This window comes from Octodon degus, unplaced genomic scaffold (genome assembly GCF_000260255.1).
Source record: "Octodon degus isolate 3935 unplaced genomic scaffold, OctDeg1.0 scaffold00035, whole genome shotgun sequence".
Taxonomy (NCBI): domain Eukaryota; kingdom Metazoa; phylum Chordata; class Mammalia; order Rodentia; family Octodontidae; genus Octodon; species Octodon degus.
Window position 1 is genome coordinate 9,387,080 of NW_004524611.1, and position 15,447 is coordinate 9,402,526.

The following is a 15,447-nucleotide window of genomic DNA, read 5'->3' on the forward strand; positions in this document are numbered from 1 at the left end:
GCTTGCATCACAGGGACCCCTGAGCACCATCTCTCCCCTCCAGCCCAGTGATTTCATAGGACTCTGAACTCATAAAGGCAGAAAATTCATAAATCCCCCCATCATATGACTGAATTACTTCTGAATATGACAATATATAAGCTGCCTGCAGATGTTCATCTTGTACATTTTATTGCAAATAAGAGAAATGGACAAGTTTCCCCTGTGGAACACACAGTCATTAATACCCCAAAGCTGCTCTGCACCAGGCCCAGATCATCCCCTCAGTCTTAACAGGGTCAGGTTCCTTCCAAATCCCACCTCCTGGTGGATGTAGGGAGGGAGGGAGGGAGGGAGGGAGGGAGGGAGAAAGGGGGTTCTCAGGGCTGCTGCTCCCATCACCCCAAGGCAAGACGGTGCTGTGCTGAGTCTGGAGCAGAGGCCTGTGGAGCCTCTGGGGCTGACACCTCCTGCCTCACACACCACACGGCAGCTGGCCTGAGATTTCCCTGAGGCTCTTCTGCGCCAGCTAATGTTTCCCAGCTCCAGGTTGAAGCTGAGAAGTGGAAGTCCAGTTTCCACACTGATTCCCTGAGCGGGAATCTGAGAATGTGAGAGTGAGTCACCTCTTGTGGGCCAGAGTCTGTTTACACCTTCTCTTATTTACTAGGATAAAACGTGAGGAGATCATGGTTTTTTGTTCTTGTTTTCATTTTATGTCTTTGGTACAAGGTCTCACTCTGCAGCCTGGACTCATACTGATCCTCCTGTTTTCATCTTCCCCAGCGCTGGGATTATATGCATGCACCACCATGCCTGTACTTGGTCACAGGCTCAGCATGCCCAGGGGTGGGGCTGGCGAGGCATGTGGTACCAGGGATCGAGCCCTGACCTCTATGCTTGCCTATTACCTAAGCAGGCACTTAGTCTTCTGAGCTATCTTGCTGGCCCACTATTTAATTTCCAGCCTTCTCTCTTCCATGAAAACAGTCCTACCTACAGGACACTGAAGCTAGGAGTTTTAGAGCACGTCCTGGCAAGGTATCTACCCATAGCTACTCTTTTGTCCACCTGGCCTTGTGCTAGGCACTTTATCTTTATCTTCACCTGTAATCCTCTCATGAACCTCTGAAGCAAACATTCACTTACCTTACTTTACAGCTGAGAAGATCAAGTCTCAGGAGAGCAATCTGTAAAGTTATGCTTCCCAGAGTCTTCAGTTTCAAGATTACTTGCGGTCACACTTAACTTCTTTCCTCTAATGTGTGACTGACCTTCTAGCTCAACGGGTTTGGGTCAAGGTAGATAACAATGCCAAACATTTTATTCATGCATTCATTCTAAAAATATTTATTGAGCCTGTATTCTATGCATACTAATACTCATCATCTTAAAGGACCTACAGACTAGGCAAATATGAAGCAGCCAGGAAGCTTGAAGGTACAGACATGTGTGCCCTGGGCTTCAGGGAGGCAGACAAGGCATAGCACACAAGGAAGCCAACGAAAGCACAGAGTAGACAGTATTGTCTAGAGCCTTGAGCGTGCTTGAATCCTAAGGAAACTGCCCTTGCTCACAGGTCACAGAGAAGTAGACAGGTAGGGAACTGAGAGTTGAGATCAGACAAGAGATAGGAAGGCATAGACATTCATAGAAAGGGAAGGAGATGTAAGATGGATCTAATCAAATAGCCTTGACAAAGGAACTCCAGCTGGCTCCACATAGCCTTGAACACAGAGATGCAAGAAGGGAAAGGAAGTTGTTTTGAAGTTAAAGGAATGCTCAGTGGGACAGAAGAAGTGCAGGCAAGGTAAGCTGGAGAAAAGGGTGGTCAGGTGGTAGAAGTGAAGGCAACACTGAAGCTTTGGTCATGTGTGTGCGCTCTGGAACAGCAGGGATGTTTACTTTTATCATGAAGTTTCCCAGAGTGCAAGTCCTCCTTATGAGTACTCCACTCTCCAGTGTGGCATGTCAAACAGTGTCTGGCTCAGAACTACCACATATGAGAGCTGGGCAAAGCGGACCCTGGAGAAGGGGACATCTGCAAAGCAGGCCCAATCACAGGAGCTGGCTGAGGATGAAGACCTTCCACTTCAGTTAAGAGCAAGTAATGATCTTAACTTGCATGAATTTCAGCTCTCCAAGGCCAGACCTGCTCAATCCACTTTCATGGTTGGAATATTTAGACAGGATGAACTTTCATCTGTTGATGCCTGAGATGAGACCTCTGATGTCTGAGATGAGACCTTCTGATTTCAGCAAGGAATGAGCCTGCTCCATGGTGCTGCTGAGGTTTTTTTCCAGAACCAGGGATTGAACTCAGGCCCTTGCGCTTGCCAGGGAAGCGCTTATTCCACTGAGCCATCTCCCTGGCCCTGCTGCTGAGGTTTTAAGAGAGCCCTCACCTTCCTCAGAATGGAACCATTTCTTATTTAAACCAATGTTACCAACACTGACAAAAAGTTTCAACAAGTTAGTTTTGTTTTGAAAGAGAAAAGAAAGGAAGAGAGACCTGGACCAAAATAACCAGCTTTCACAAATGGCTACTGGCTTAAAAATAGCGCAAGGCCTTAAGATTTTGCCTTTATCTCAGTGGTTGACCTTGCTAATACAGTATGTAGATCTCTTGCCAACTAATCGGCGGACTGTAAAGCACGGCTTCAAGCTGTGGTCAATGATCTGTAACAGGAATGAATGAGAGGGTTTTAGCAGCCAGGATCTGTAGCCTACTATCTGTATCTGACAGCTGTCACCCTCTCTGCAGAGGCCAAGGCCTAGACCTTCATTTAAAAGCAGCATGGCTGATCAGATTACTGGGACAGTGTGTCAAAACTGACTGTGCTGAACTAGGGAGACAGAAAATAAATCTATAAATAGCAGTCTGGCTGCTTCCATGAAGCACTGAAGGGTAACCAATATTGAGCAGCAAGTGCAATGTTTAGTCTTTGCAGCCAGTGGGACACGACTGTGGCCAGATTAGAAGTCTTGCTCTATGATATAATGTAATGGAAAGATCGGCTTTATGGGCAAGAATTTAAGAGTTACATTCTTGGCATTGGTAATGGTAGCAGAGGAATAATTGGTTTGAACCAACTTTATGAGCTAACAAGGTTCCCTAGCACTTAATAATGTCCTCAGGGCACGGGGACTCAGCAAGTCACCTTTACCATAATGTGCTGGCTGCCTGTTTCTGATAGTCCATGGGGACTGCTAGTGTTGAAACACAGAGAGTGATAAAATAAGAGGCTCTCCATTTGATATCTATTATAGATGTCAACTGGGTCTTCAACCAGAACAGCTGCACAAAGTACTTGGGGAGAGCAGAGACTCATGAGGGTGAGTTATCTATAGACCATGCTGATAGCACACTGGACATCACCCAGTTATAAACGAGCCAGCTGACACTTTATAGGATGTACCACCTCTCCCAAGAACCATTTGTCACTCTTCAAGGTTTCTGCTGATAAAACTGGGATGTCTAAAAAATTGTCAACAACCACAAAAAATAACCCTGAGGTCATGTCAGGAGGTGAAAAAGAATATGCTTACTTGATGCTCTACAAACAGACAAACGGAATGCTGGTATTCAAAGGCATCTCCAGGTTACAGAGCTCCACTCAGCTTTGGCCTGGCTGTGAAGCAAGTGGATGTGAAGTAGTGAGTTAGGAACAGTGTGTAATTCAGCGATCAGAGTCCCAGTCTGGTTGAGCGAGACCTGGGACCCCAGCATGGTGGCTGAGGCCCTGCAGGACAGACAGGTGTGCTTAGACTGCTCACTCTGCACCAGCTCCTCACGAGGGTAAAGAAGGTTGGAGTCGGGAAAGTGACTTCCAAGATCAATGCAAGTCCCCCAGCTCTTTTGTGAAAAGTTCAACACAATACTAATTTTCAAAAATGATAAAAGCATCAGGGAAAACATATTAAAAATAGCTAATATTTCCCTATGCCAGGAACTCCTCTAAGAATGTATATAAGCCCTGCAGTCCTCACCACCACAGGACACAGCACTCTTTAGTATCCCAATTTTAGAGATTAAATCCAAGACACACAAAGGTCACACTGTAAGAGGAAAAGCCAGTACTCAAATTCAGGCAGGCTGGCTCCAGACCAACCACACATATTCATATTCTTCCTTACCTCCACAAGTAGTCCCCCCAAGAGGATACTATATTAGAGAAGGAACATGTGCAAAGAAAAGATCAAAGTGCCTCACTCAGAACTATGCAGGAGTCAAAAAATATACAGGAAGAATGAAAAGACCACTTGTTCTGATGGCACTCTGACCTGAATAACTTCATTCTGTAGGATTTAAGCAGCATACACTTCCTAAGCACCTCTACCCCCAGGCACAGTGCTAAACGGGGGTGGGGAGGTAGGGGGGTGGGGAGTGTTCAGAAATGAAAAGAAACAGCCTCTGAGAAACCCAGTCTCAGGGACTCTATCCAGGAAGGCAATCATTTGCAGTGGCCTCTTCAGACATTAGAAAATACCTTCACCCAAGGAATACAGCCAGGGGCTGCAATACACTAAGGGGTGTGAACACTGAGGAGCATCCACAGTGCTGTTCTCAGGCCAGTGGGAAGCAGTCACAGCAAGGGCTTTGAACCAAGATGAGTTGATAAGCCTTCAGGCTGACAATGTGGCCTCCCTACACCATGTGCTGCTGGCCGTTTTGGGGTTCCTGCTGGCACTGTACGCTGCCCAGACAGGAGAATAAGTCTTATTAAAGTCACATGTGTTCCCATGGCTTTAAAAATGTCACACTGACTTTCTGTCACTATCTCTTGGAATCCATGATATTGGAGCTGTGAAGGGGTAACTGGAGATCACTTACCACAACCTCCTTTACTTAATGGATCAGAAAGCAGAGCCTGGAAAGGTTAAGTGGCTTGCCCAAGGACAAAGAGCCAGAGTGTGGCAAATCTAGGCTAGGACCCCAGGTCTGGGGACTCCCAGTGGAAATATTTTTTACAGTCCTGTATAGCTGACCATGGAAGGTACACACTACGATAAAAATCAGTGAACCCAATCGAGTCAAATGTGTGTTTTGCAAAGAGTCAAGAATGAAGAAATAGAGTTTGAAGAGCATTCAACATTCATGAGGTGTGCCCGTTTGTGGCCACTGGAGACACTACTCCAGTGCAAAGGTTTTCTTAATAAAGGGTTTCATTGGCCAGCCGGATGGAGACGTGCACACACTGATATTTTGCTCCTGGCGATACCTTAAACCCCCAGTTAAGTAAGTATAAAAAACGGCAATGGCCTTGAGAGTGCAGCATGGTTTATACATGGCATACACATCTTTGAGGATTTGGAGAAATCTACAAGGGATCCAATGCTTTTCCACCTATTGACATTTACAAAGCAGTTTAAATCATGCATGAGAGGCCTCAGGCACATGCAGTTCACAAAACATAACTCTGAGCTCCCAGGGAATTTAAGCTGACCAACACTCTTTATTAGAACCGACAGTGAAAGACAGCTATTGCGGAATTCGTACCAGAAATGCAATACCAAGATGACAGCCTTAATGCCAGTGGATATATTATGTAGATTACTTGACTCAAATCTTTCTTGTTAAATAAGTTTCATGCATTTTATTTTCTCCTCAAGATTATCTTTCTGGCTTCACAAGGGGACTATTCCTTAACTTCCCTGATCATTTATCTGTTTTTTCATATTTTGGACATGCTAACTTAGCCTAAATGATCAGACTGAGATACTTAAACAGTGGTAAACAGTTAAGCCTTTAAGTGAACAATAGAGCTACACCATAATTTAAATATTCCAATGTTATTTTCATATAATGTACCAATATTTAATAGTTTTAATAAACATTTTCCCAAGACTGATCCATTCCAGATATGTAATTCCCCTGCAGTCTAAGATTACACATATATGATATATATTAGTTTAATTATAAATTAAATATTTTACCTACATGCTGTTACAGGTCACGAATTTCAAGGAAATAAGGTTCCAGTGAAAACTGGTTAGGGCCAAACAGAGTAAGCATAATTTTCTTCATGAATCTTCAGAGAAATAAAAAACCAGTGTGGATGTTTTCCATTCTGCTCTAATATGATACAGAAGGAAGAGGTCAACATGACTAAGACTGGAAAAGGAAGTTGGTAATTTGGCTCTGGTGACAATTGGCCAACGGCAAATTTGGCAGAGTCTGAATTAGAGTAAAAGTGCATTTCTTTGGAGGCTTTCCAGTTTTGAATGGAGCAGATTATCAGCTTCCTATTCTAGACATTGCAACCTGCCTCAGCCTTACACTGTGTCCAGTGTTCTAGCTGCTAAGTTAAACCAACTACACACGTGCTTGTCCAGTCAGGTTCACATCCACGGAGTGTACTTAGTGACGGCGAGCAGCTGCCTCCCGCTCCTTACACCTGCTTGTCGACTGCATTCCAACAGCTGCCACACTGGGGTCCAGAGTCCTTGAACACAAAGCTGCCTTCTCAGTCTGTCACTCACTGTTCTCATTTAATTATGAATATTTTTTCAAATACATAGGTGCTTCTGTGATTATTAAGATACATGTTCTTTTAAAACCAGAGTTGAATTCACAATAATCTTTATTTCCTTATTTTTTTTTATGGACAATCTCATAAAAATAGAACTGAAAACAAAGTCTCATCTATTATTATCCAGCTTCAGCGATGATGAACTCATGGCCAATTCTGCTTAATTTCTACCCTCCCCATTTCTAATACTCTCACCTATAAAGATTATTTAAAAAACCCAAACACTACATCATTTTATCCATGTATATTTCCACATATGCAATTTTAATTTTTTAAATTACAAGGTGATAAAAGTATAGCTATTACTATACAAGGCTCTAATTTTTTAATACTTGAAAATTAACCTTAGGCTAAAACAAAATAAAATTTAAGAACTAAAGAATGACTTTTTAGGATGCTTCTGTGACTCTCAATCATTTATTCAAGAGCAGAGTGTTTCTAATTTCTTTATAACCACCAGGAGCTAACAAGATGGTATTTAACGAATGTTTTCCAAATGATTTCCTGAATGATATCCACTATATATGCAAATGTAAATACACTGCTTTATTTTAATCAAAGCCGAATAGTGAATACATTAATAGAGTAAGCTTAAACTAAAACCACCTTAACAGGGTTACCGTTAGTGTTAAGTAAGAGATAGAGCATGTATCCTGTAATCCAAGTGGTAAACACAACTGCATACCCCATAGGCTTTGAAAAGATGATACAGAACTTACAGACACAGCTTTATATGCTGGGTATAAAAACAGCGGTGAATAATTACTTGGGCATCTGAGATCATGTGCAATGCATAGTGACCTGTCAGTCGCGAGGCACTGAGATGACTGAGACAGTTTGACACCCTGCAATCATCTAAATAAACTTCCCCAAACTATCTTCTGTGCTGCTTACAGTGATGTGTTTTAAAAATCACAGCAGTGAATGAATTACATGACTTTAATAGAACTGACAGCTGATGAAATAATGCAAGAAAAATAATCTAACAGTGACCTCAAACGAAGCCACAAAGACATTAGACTAATGGAAGCAAACTCACTCTTTACATTGTAATTTTACCTTTTACTTTATATTAAAATAAAAGGCCAACTTAAACCTTCCTAAGGATATTATATCTTGAAACTAACCACAAAACACTTCCAGAAAGGGAGCTTGTTTCAGAAAATCCATATGCATTTTGATTTTTTTCAAGGGTGAGCAAGCTTTCTGTATCACATGGTTGTTAAATATAGAAAAAATGCAGCAGTGATATGAAATAGGTGAAGAGCACTGATCTGAATAAGTCTATGACTACCATTGTAAGGGCGGAACACCTGTTTTACTGAAGGAGCACACACATGCAGTACGCTTCCTCATTATAATTATAGAGTGAATGATGTCCCATATTCCATCTCTATTTTCTTTCTCAAATTCCATCTCTATTCTCCAATTTTCCATTCTGTAGGTGGTAGTCAGATAGAGCATTTGAAAAAAAAAATACGTAGTAGATTCAGTCCCATTCCCCATCCTCTCGATGCTGAGCACTTCTCTTCATTTTCTCCCCAAATATGTCAGGATTGCACAGGGCAAGCTTTAACATCATACCGATAGAAAAATGTCCTAAAGTGATATCTTGTTAAAATAGACAAAACCGGGGAGGTCTATTAACACATTTTTCTTCCATTTTTTTTTTTCTTCTATCAAAAGACTGAGCTCTAAAGAGAAACAGTACACATAGTTGGGATTTAAGTACAGGCAAAACTGTAAGACAGCTTATAGCATTATAAAATTTCTTGGTACTTCCAAAATGGCCTTGTTCCTCCAATATTTAGTGGTAAGAGGTTACTTTCTTCACATCTTCGAGGATGTTCTCTCTTCTAGGGACATAATCATTTACCACTGACGTCTAGGCTTCAATGGTAAAAATTCCCCGACCCTACCAAGTGGCAAGGCTTTATTTGGTTGTTAATGGCAAACTTATTCTTTCTTAGGCAGTCATTGTCTCTTGACTTAGCTGTATTTTTTATATTTTACTTCAATGTAAGAAACAGCTTTCTGTCTCCTGTTACTCTCAACTTATTTTTCCTAGCTCTCTCCTTACAGATCCCACAAGATAAGTCTAATTTTTCTTTCACAAGAAAGGTTTTTGAGTACTGCATTTCAGAAAGTCATTGTAGTCCTCAAATCTTCTGCTAAATGTTTATAGTCATTTCAACAGCTCATATTACATGTCTCAAAAACATCTCTGTCATCATTCCCTTATTCCCTTCATTGTTCATTCACTCATTCATTCATTTTTCAGGCAAACACTGGCACTTACTCCAAGTGCAAGGTCCTGAGTTCAAACCCTGGTGCTGAAAACAAAACAAAACAAAACAAAACAAAACAAAACAAAACAAAACAAAACAAAAAGAAAACTACAACTCTGTTCAGTTACAAGTGCCAAGTGCCTAGAAGATGACCAGGTGGTCTAAACTAATCTGTGCACCAATGACTGGTGTGTGGTAGCCATGTGACCTAGTTCTGGTCATTAAGAGGTAAGGAAAAGTCTACTTTGGGATCTCTGGAAAGGATTTTTCTTTCTAAAAATAAAAGGAAATGTACAATTTAAAAATATAGGTCTATCCTTTTCTCCTTTGGGCACATGACATGGGAACATAGCACTTGTGGTGGTGGCAAAATAAAATTAAATGTGCAAAATAAAATTTCAGAATAGTCAGACATCCATCTAGCTTCCTCTGGATATCCCCTTATGTGAGGTAATTAACTTAGTATCCCTTGTTGTATGGCTACTTTGGGCAGGTGCTCTATTGCTTGCAGCCCAACGTGCCCTAACGTGGAGCGTACCAAACATCTAGAACACCTGCCTTGGTGATGGATGGAGACAGGGACGAAATTCTTATTTGTGAACTAGAAAGAAGCTAACTGGAGAATGTGAAGAGGAAATCTATGAGCTCATCCACTAGGAGGAAGGTTATATTATTAGATGGTAATGAAGTCCTGCCCTGGTCTGGAATTTTTCTCCTAAACCAGAGAAGTGAAAAAGAATTACATTTCACTTTTGCTCTCAGTCACCAACTCCTAATACTTTCTGGAGTCCTGTTGTCTAAATAAAGGAAAGGGGACCAGTATTATGCTTTAAATACTAAAAAGTAAAAATAATGGCTCTACGATGGCCTTTTGCTTTTACTTGCTTCTGCTGTTTGCAAATATACAATCAAATCTACTAAAACATCACCTATATCTTCACTGTGTGGGATTATTAAACATTTAGTCTTCAATTACAGCACAAAATTAGAAGTTAAATAAAAATTTTGGGGAAAAACAAGTTAGGCATGAGTACAGCTTCCAGGTTAATGCTCCATGTCTCACACAGTAATGTATCCATCCTGGATTCCACAAAATACTAGGAATATAAATTCTGCCTTCCCATATTAGCACCTCCATGCATCTTCCAGGACCTGAAATGTTTTTCATTTACAAAGTGTTAATAATTTTTAAAACTTTTGGTAGGAATTTTTCTAGAAAGCTTTAAGTTTGACCTTGTGTACTCTTAAAACTCCAGTTCCAAAACTCGTCTCCAGCCCAAACATTTACTCCCCCACTGATTCATTCAACTGAGGCACAGCAGAGGCACATGGGATACAGTGATGAATAGGACAGATGCCACCCCTGTCCTGACAGCATTAACATTTCAATGGAGGCAGGCAACAATATGTGCATATAAATATGTGGCTGTATGTGTGCATACATGTTGGTTAAGAGCTGGGAAAGAAAGCAGGATAAGCAGACCTGGCTATGAGAGGTCCCGGTGCTAAAACAGTAGTCAGGGGATGCTTCTTTAAGGAGATGATATGGGGTGAAAAGAGAGAACAAGCCTAGTGATCTATGAAGGGACAGAACATTCAGACGAGGGAAGAGATCTCTGAGGCATACATGAGGTCAGCTCAGGGAGGGTAGTTCAAAGGTCAGTGTGAATGGGACAGCCTGGAGAGACATATGGTCAGAGCAGTCAGAGGTGAGCAGACCGTGGGTGAAGCCTTTGTTTGAGTGTGATGGGAAGCTCACGGGGGGTTTTGAGCATCCTGGGGTCCTCAGTTTCTTGTTCTGTATGTCTCCATTACTTTTTGAACCACAGTTTTGTAACTGAAATCCTTCCTGGTGGTGTGCAGGTGTCAGGTGGACAGCAGGAAGGGAGGCAGCAGAGACTGAGGAAAGAGCGTGGGGAGCCAGGAATGAGTGAGCCTTGGGCTGATGTGCTGCCCATGTCTGTGCGGAGTCTTAGTGACGAGGAGGAAGCAATCAAGCACTAAAATCTTCAACAAATGAGGGGAAAACAGATAAGAAGGGGTAGAGGTGATGTCATGGTTTTTAAAGCAGCAAGTTGTATTATGAAGGGAGAACAATACATCTATATTTAGGAAGGAGGAAAGCAAGTGAAAGAAGAGCAGAGACCCTGTCCCTGTCCCTCTTCCTACAAGTGCACTTGTGTATAGCAACATATGATGCTCACAACATGTCATGTTCTATAGCAAGAAATGAAGAATACAGCATATTTTAGTTTGGCAATCTAGAAGGGAAATAAAATACACAAACTTTTCTATTGTTTGCCCATAACTACACTTCCACCTCACACCCCAATAATATTCAGGAGTCGGTTGTTCTATAGTAGTGTGTTTCTCAGGAAGTTGAAGCTTATGGCTTTATAAAACAAAATACCTAATGATAGTCACAGTTTTCCTACAAATGATGACACTGAGATTATTTTCAGCATCTCTTGATAAGCTGAAGGATACTCTGACGAGGATCAGCCCCTGCATTTGTCACTGATGGTGACTGAGGTGTGATGTCATATTGCACGTGACTGCCACTGAAGGCACCCCCAACTGCTAGTCAAGCACTTCATTCAAGGGAGTGAAGAGCTGGTGCAGTCCCAACAGACTGGTCTTTTTATACCATGATGACCACTAGCAGCGCAAATGGGATTTATTTGCCTTTATTTTCCTACAGAGTGCTGGAAGGCAGGGACCTCTAGACCAGAGAAGCCAGATCTGGGCCGTGGGAACAGTACATCAGTGCTTAGAAGCAGCGGCTGCACAGGGGGCGCCACAGAGCTCTGACTTCTGACACTGCCAGGTGCCCTGCTTCCTGAAGCCAGGGAAGAAGAGTACTTCTGGAATACTTGCCCACTGGCAACCAGAGTGCAGCTAAGAGAGAAGGCGGGGCTGGCGGCTGGGGTTCAGAGTGAGAGCTTGCTCACGGGCCTCTGGTCAATCCCTAGAATTGAAGAAAGGGTTGTGGGGAGAAAATGGGCACGGCACCCCATGTCAGCGTGTGCAGGCCTCTCTCAGAGGCAGCCGGGTGGGTCACGTGGCACAGCCTGCTGCAGCGCTTTGCCCTGCGTGCTACCGGCTGCTCCGGGACACAGCCCTACTGTCCTCAGCCTTATGCCCTCTGCACTGTGGCGCCTGCAAGGGCTGCGAGTAGATGGCCTGCACTCTTCTTGGTGGTGGCCTCTCAGCTGGCTGGCGGATGCGCACAAACACAAAAGGTGATATTAACAATCAGCATCAGATCTGACTGCTCCCGACAACTCCTGTGATACAGCAACCTCCGGGACTCGAGGACACATCTGTGAGGAGATGTAGTAGCTGCCATCTGCACAAACTGCATTATTTAACTGCGCTGGCACTGATTAACATTTGCTGTAACCTATGGTAATGGGCTCTGGGGCTTTGCATGTCTGCTACACAGTGGCAGCTGATGTCTCCTGCTCCATCCTTAAAACAGGATGCTTTAATTTTTAATGGAGCACATGTTCGATTGGCTATACAAACAGGCTAATCTGCAAAGCATGTGCTCAATAACAAGCCTGGCTACGCCGCCAGAATATCAACACGACTTGGCTGAGCTGGGGAGGAGCGGGTGGGAATGGAGGCTGCTCACCTCGCTGGGCCAGGGCTGTAGACTGGGCGTGCCAATCAGCCCATGACCAACGGCTGGCTGTGGCCAGAGGTACTTGTGGTCTCCTCTGGAGATGCCAGGGGTGTTCAGCTTCCAGGTGCCTGCAGGCCCAAGCCAGTGGGGAGAAGAACAAAACTGCTTCGGGCAGGTTGGGCCTTCCTGTGGGAAGCCAGATGTGACACTAAAGATGAAGCTCCCCTCTGCTGCACAGGCACGACGAGAATGAGACTTAGGCGTCCACGCTAACAGAGTTACACACGCCTTGCTCTCTGTTCAGCGGGAAGGACTGATACAAGTAAGGCAGAGGCCTGAATATCACAAAACCCATGGCAGCAACCACAATGCTGGTGAGAGAAGCACCATGTTAGGTATGTGTGCAAAACCCTCTGGGAGCACAGAGGAGGGCGTCACAGGGAGAAGGCCTGGAATGGAAGGTGGGTTTTGAAGAATGGGCAGGAGCTCACTAACAGCAGTAAGATGACAGCCAGTTACAAAGTAGCACGGTGTGTGGAGAATGCTAAGGAGTTAAGGGCACTAGAAATCAGCTTGAGATGACTGCATGAAGTATCTGCTAAGAAGCTGAAAATTTGGGTTCACAGCTAAAGAGAAATTAAAGACCAGAAAGAGAGTTGAGTGGTCACCAGCACGCAGGTAATGTTGACACACAGAAACTCTGGCAGTAATGACCCATGGTGAAAGGGCCTCAGAGATACCGAGGTTTAGCTTGAGGGATAGTTCTAAGAAGTGCCTCAAGGGGAGGCTGAAAAAGATAAGCAAAAGGAATTTTCTTAGAGCAGTCCAGTAATTAAAGCTCAAAGGGTTTTATCAGAGCCTCTACCAGCTGGCAATTACAACCCTGGCCTTAATGGTACAAACTGTTTTCACATGCCTGACTCCATCACAATTCTGAGATAGGCAAACGTCACTACTATTTTTCCTAGACAAGGAGAGCTAGGGAGAGGGGGTTAGAGACTTCCCCAACCACAGTTAAAGCCGCAGAGCGAGTGCTGGGCCTGAAGCCACACTGGCGACTCAACACCGTGCCAAGTTCTAAGGAGACCCTCTGTGGAGCACAGCTCCGAGGCAAAGCCCTGACACTGTCTCCTCCCCTGGGTACTCAACGGTGAACTGAGCATACCCAAGGCTTAGACTTTGCAATTAAAAATGACCTCCTGAGTTGGGGGCGCAGTTTAATGCTAGAGCCCTTGCCTAGCATGCGCAAGGCCCGGGGTTTGACTCCACCATCATGACTTACCACTGGAAACAACACTTGGAACTTAAGTTTTCTGCTTGTTTCGCCAACTTGTTCACGGGGTCCTTTTTAGATGTTACACTTCTTAAATTCTTAAGAAAGGCCATGCTGTTGCGACAAATCCACAGGAAGCCTTCTGCAATGGGGTTGTGGTCTGGAGCAGTTTGTGACTTAGGGAACATGGACGGTTGCTGTTTTAACAATACATTTTAAAACTGTCACCCTTCATCTGTTTCTACTGTTCTTCCCAGATACTCGAGGATCTGTCACAGTGACTCTGCTTGTCTGTTCACGGATTTCTCTCCATTAGGTGAGTTATTCTATATTCACAGGCTCTAGCTGGTGCAGTATAAGAAACCAACAAGTATTCTCTGAACTCAGTGAAAAAGCTGTACAGTGCTGGAACAGAGCCAAGCCCGTGAACATGGGCTCAGAGCTCCAACTTGTCTCCCTGGCCTGGCGCTCCCATCACGGGAGACCAACTGTCCGCTGTGACAGCTGATGAGCCTCTATTTGGGCTGCCACAAGGGAATCTGGTGTCAGACCTCTGGTGGTGGGCAGGCTGCTTTTATGAACCACACAGCCCTGGCTCTGGGACAGCTGCTCAGCCTCTGTAGTCCCTGCCATATCCTGGTTGCTAAGAATCTTATCGCAGGACCTGTTCTGGTAAAAGAAAGTGATAGAGGCAAGACAGCACTCCGAGAAGTCTAACTATCCAGTGGCAAACAGCACTCTTTGAGGACATCTGGTTTGCTGGCATGCATGAGTCTTCCCTGGATGACAGCACATGTGGGGACTTGGTGGTGGTGGGAGCTGTTGATGAAGGCACTGTGGCTGCAATCTAGAAGAGAAAGCTTGCTCTAGGTGGGGACAGGAGGCTGCCAAGGCACTGAGAGCACTCAGATCCTTATGCTTGATGGTGACAACATGGGTGTTGCAGTTATTATAACTGTGAATGCACGGATATGTTATATCTGTTTTTTTGTACTTGCTAGATTTTATAATAAAAATTTACAATATTCAAAAAGCATGTGTCCCAGAGATGGTACAATCAAAAGGTATTTTTCACATGATCTCTCAATACAATTTTAAACAATTTCTTTTAATAATCATTAGTGTCTAGAAACATGCGTGCATGTATTTTTCTGTGGTATGATATTTTCTGAGCAATTTGTCATAGCTAGATCTTGCAAACAAACACTCTAATGCACATCAACTGTGGAGTGGATAAAAAGATGTAGTATTTTTACACAATGGAGTATTACTCAGCTATAAAGAAGCAATACTTTTATAGGTAAATGGAAACAACTAGAGAACATACTGGTAAATGAAGTAAATGAGACCCACGTGTGTGAACATCATATTGTCACACTAGTGTAAGAACCTGAAAGAGTAAATAAAATCTGAAAGTTACAATAAATACTGTGAAAGAGTAAGAATCTCTTCAATGAGAAGGAAAAACTGGGATGAGGAAAAGGACGAAAGAAAGGAAAAAGATATATTTATATATATGTGAAGGATAGCTTGGATTATTATACTGTTGATTTCTGCTGGTCTTTTATTTTTTATTTTTTTTTTACTGTTCTTTTTTTTTCAAAATTTTATTGATAAACAGCAATGAGACAGTTTCTAATCAAATTGGAAGTACAGTTTCAACAAATAACACACTGCATATATTCTTCTTAGTGGTTAATTGCTGTACAAGATGCGGACTTGAGATCCTATTTACAAACACCATTA

At 43.2% G+C, this 15,447-nt stretch overlaps 1 protein-coding gene across 3 annotated transcripts in view; it reads right to left on the reverse strand.

Moving 5' to 3' along the window:
- Auts2 (AUTS2, activator of transcription and developmental regulator) overlaps positions 1-15,447 on the reverse strand; it is a 321,552-nt gene that overhangs the window by 197,827 nt on the left and 108,278 nt on the right. The gene's annotated exons all lie outside the window — the stretch shown is intronic.